The sequence below is a fragment of the Homalodisca vitripennis genome, chromosome 6 (assembly GCF_021130785.1).
Source record: "Homalodisca vitripennis isolate AUS2020 chromosome 6, UT_GWSS_2.1, whole genome shotgun sequence".
Taxonomy (NCBI): domain Eukaryota; kingdom Metazoa; phylum Arthropoda; class Insecta; order Hemiptera; family Cicadellidae; genus Homalodisca; species Homalodisca vitripennis.
This window is the reverse complement of record NC_060212.1, coordinates 119,134,236-119,138,660: the sequence shown is the minus strand read 5'-3', so window position 1 is coordinate 119,138,660 and position 4,425 is coordinate 119,134,236. Positions and strand designations below refer to the sequence as shown.

The following is a 4,425-nucleotide window of genomic DNA, read 5'->3' as shown; positions in this document are numbered from 1 at the left end:
AAACGGTTGACGTATGACCAATGGTCCTTTGCTCCGGACATTAAGTTTACCACAAATCTCTATTTTGGCAATCAACTTTACAGGGTTAGAACTCAAAACAATTTAATTTTATAATCGAACATGAGGTGGGCATTATTTATAATACTATCCTTTCACATTCTGTAATGATTTAATAAGACATATTTAAAGACATATCATTCATAACATAAAGAAATTGAAAGAACGATCCATGAACAAGAGAGCTTCTATTACTTAAAACACTCTCACTGATGAATATTATATCTAATTCAAAACGTTACATAGTAACAAACAAGACAGACACAAACAACTACGTAGTAGGCCGAGTTAATGTAAACTGGAGTGAAGGCTAATAGCCAATATCCACACTGTAAATCTGTTAACATTATGTTTTATATGTGTTCTAGAAGAAAGAATTTCTGTACAGAACAGGAAATCTTGTAGCGGTATGGTGGAATACAAAATTCAATCATATTAATATAAAACACCAATTACAAACTTAAGTAGCACTTAATACTTGACATTTTATTAGCAACATATTTCTGCTCCATTTTAACCCAATAACTACTACAATGGTGAAATATACCACTAAAACTTGTATATATATACTTTATTTCCTATCAAATCATATCCGAAAAAATAGCTATCCTTTCTATACCTGGAAGGCAGTGAAAAACTTTTAGAATTATAGTTTTTATAAAATAACTAGCAGTTACTAAGGGATTTACAAACAATTTCATTTTGAAAAAAAAGGGTCACTTAAATTTTTAAGTGGCATTCCAAACAAGCCAGAGATAAGTGACTGTCACTAAAAGATAGTCAAATCAATATTAGATTTAAGTTTAAAGATAGGGCCCTAAAGTCAGAGAGTGAAAAATATTTATAGAAGTACCTGTGAAATTTCTCTCCAATATTTCATATTTCATTGAATAGTTCCAATGAATTAAGTAACAATTGGACTATTTTAGGCCAGTGTAGAGAGACCATATGACTAAAGGGAAACTGAAATCAAAATCCTCAGCTTTTCCGTTAACACGCTACATACATGATGTAAGAAGTGTAATAAACGCTTATGATGGCATTTACTGTATTTGAATAAAATTCCAATAAAACAAACCCACACAGAGACAAGCATCTGTGCGTCAGCATGAAATTTGTACAGTGTAACTGGCTTTTACATATAATTAATATTTACTATCACCTGTTTAAATTTGTATATTATTATACTTATTATTCTTGACTAAACCAGGTGATTAAAAACACAAATGCTATTAGCTGATATAAGTCAAGTCCATAAATATAAAGAATAATGAAGTGTTAAGGGAGCTTTTAAGATCAGTGAGGCATAGTCTGGAAGAATTTTTTAAATAGGAATGACCCTATATGTTAATCAGAAATTATTAACCAAAGAATAACCATGTGAAATTTCATTACGATCAGTCCAGTATTTTGGTGATTAAGTAACACAAACAGACACACTATTCGATTTTAATATAATAGTATAGATTTATTGATACAATAATTCCATTACCAGAGAAAATAATACATATAGGCCACCCAACTTTAATTATATTTAAATTGTAATCAGATAAATTACACTTTTGGTACTCCTAGTGATTTTTATATTCCTTTAGAAATGTTTCCAAAATATTATGTCGGTTAACTTTTTAAAATGTTTATTGTAAAAAGATGAGATTTATTTTTTTACATAATGTGTCCTTAAAAAAAATAAATTTCAAAAACATCATTATTTTGCATTCTTAGGGGTAATAGATCTACAAGACTTTTGTTCTTTTTAACAGATGGTTGCTCTAGGTTAGGAGTTTACCACATGATACTCTGTAACTGTTATCTCACTTCCCTTGCAATAAATGGTTCTGAATGGGATCTCCAACATTTTTACCACAAGTAATTATGATTAATAAACAGAAAATGAGTGCTCTTCAACTGCAATATTAAAGCAACCTTGTTGCTCTTCAACCTTTAACATCTAACATCACTGGATGTTAGATCTAAATGTTTAATACTGGATCACTATAACCATACGGATGAATGTGGCAATTATCACAGAAATGAGTGTTGTCAGCGTAGTAACATGAAATTACTGTTCTATTTTCACCAGACAGATATGTTATAATTAGCAACAACCAGGATTATCTTTTACTATAAAATGTAACCGTACTATGTCAAGCCTGATACTGATACGTTCATGTAGTTTCGGACAACTTGAAAATTCACACGCAAGTAGAGTCTTGGGTGAAATCACCTGGAAATATCAAACAATTGACGAGAACATATTTTAGGCATACTACATCTGGATGTAACATATCTACATCTTTCTCACTCGTATTGCTAATTGAAATTGGCTTGTATAGCTTCCGTGGTTTAGACATCCTTACTCCTTGATGGGCTATTATTAATTGGTCAAACTCTAAGTAACACTATACGTAAAAACACTTAATATTCTTTACAGAGTTCATGAACTTCACAAATCACTTTTCAAATGCATGTACGTTCCTATTGGTCTAATGCAAGTAGTTGTCTGCCCATCTATTTCCCTACAGCACACCAGTAATAGAATTAGCTAAATGACAGAGCCTAGTGGTTTGAGGTTTGGCTCCGAAGAATGCTCACTATGGTAATTATAAAACTAAGGCCGGAAAAGCCCCCAGTTTGTTAGTTTGTGCCTAGTTTTCCTCTAGTGACACTGCTTGTAGCACAAGTGTAGAAATAGAACTAAAGATCACTGCTAGTCAACTGTGCATGCTATTTACATGATCATATCATTCTGTTTACCACTCTTAGATAGCCTGCACTGCAGTCGAGGTCTCCGCCCTAAGCAGCTATGCGATTTGATTCCCTCACCCTCATTGGTTAAAAGCTTCTGCTATTTGATATACAATGAAGTCTCGGGTGGATTGGAGGTTATGAAGGAATCAGTCTGCGATCGATTTGGTTGGTTTCAATTTATTTTTATAAGACACTTTTGAAAATGTTTTAAATAATTAACTAAATAAATATTATTTATAGTTTTAACAGAGGAGGCTTGGCTTAGTCTTAGAGCACTTAAGGATGACTCAACTCACCACTAAATTTACAAGTAAAGAATTCTCAAGACTTCTGGGTGGGGAGGATGACACTAGTTCGGACGTGGCCAATGAGGCAGACACCTATACCATCGACAAGGACAGCCCAGAGGTGACCAGTGCACGATAGAGCATTGACACCGTGTTCGGGGTGCAAGCAAAGACCGGGGATACAAAAAAAAACACAGCAGACAAACTCGACATGGATCAACGAGTGGGCGACCTCAGTGGTGGAGCATAACAACCATACTGGAGCAGGCACAGGAACTATTGTCAGAAAAATTGGCACTGTCAGCTTGGCAACTACCAAGATACCTTCACCAGTCAACACCAGGTCCAGGTTGCCTCCCATGACCCAGCCTCTAAAAGGTGACTACCCAGAGCCTCGAAGGCCTTCTCTGAGCCGCAAGTCCTATCCTGTCTCGGCTCAGGAGGTGTCCAAGATAGAGACAGAGAGTTATCTACGGGCTACAGAGCGAGTGGTGTCAGCCTTGGCCGTGTGGGCATCTCTGTCGCTAGACTTGGGTGGAGAGTCTGACGCAGAGAACAGTCTGGGACACATGGTGGAGCCGACCGCAAGTGGAGACAGAGACAGTAGTGCCAGAGACTCCAGCAACACCCGGTACAACAAGGCGTTCAGTTTAAGAAGAGAGAGGCTGGAAGATTCTAAGAAGAAAAGTACTTCCTCCGTAGTCCCAAGCAAGCTGAAAAGCGAGCCTATAAAAGCTATACCTCCTAGAGTTACCAAACGAGAGTCTCTGCCTACATCCTCACCATCATTCTCCTAAACAGACTGCGGCAGGTTTAGTATGAGGACGCCACGACCTCTTCCGCAGCCCCCTTTATTATTTATTTTCTGTTCAATTCTACGTACGTCTAATTCAGCCTCAATACATTGCGTATTTGGATATTTCTGGAATGAGCTATATAATATTATGGCTTTTCTGTACCACTGTGTCAATGCTAAACAGAGTATTGTAATTTGATATCTAAAATAATGATTTGTTTCGCAAAGGAAACAAAACTTGTCCTATTTACAACTTCATAGAATTGATAAAAGGAGATTCACTGTATTGTAGATAGGTTACTAAGAAAAAGAATCATAATTTTGTATTAATTTAAGCTGTGGAGAGAGTGACTCTAAGTCCTGGAACAGTAATTGTTATTTTTCTTCTATTTTTTACCACACAATAAAGAACAAATAAAGTTTACATAAATAAAAGCAACACGAGTAGATATGAATATTGTTTCCTTACACCTATACATAGTTTGTTCCAGATTATTGTTTGCTGAACGATTGTAAACTGACACTTGATATGTC

At 35.5% G+C, this 4,425-nt stretch overlaps 1 pseudogene; it reads left to right on the top strand.

Annotated features, from left to right (window-relative positions):
- Positions 1-2,836: 2,836 nt before the first annotated feature.
- On the top strand, positions 2,837-4,122 carry LOC124364832 (annotated as a pseudogene).
- Positions 4,123-4,425: the final 303 nt, after the last annotated feature.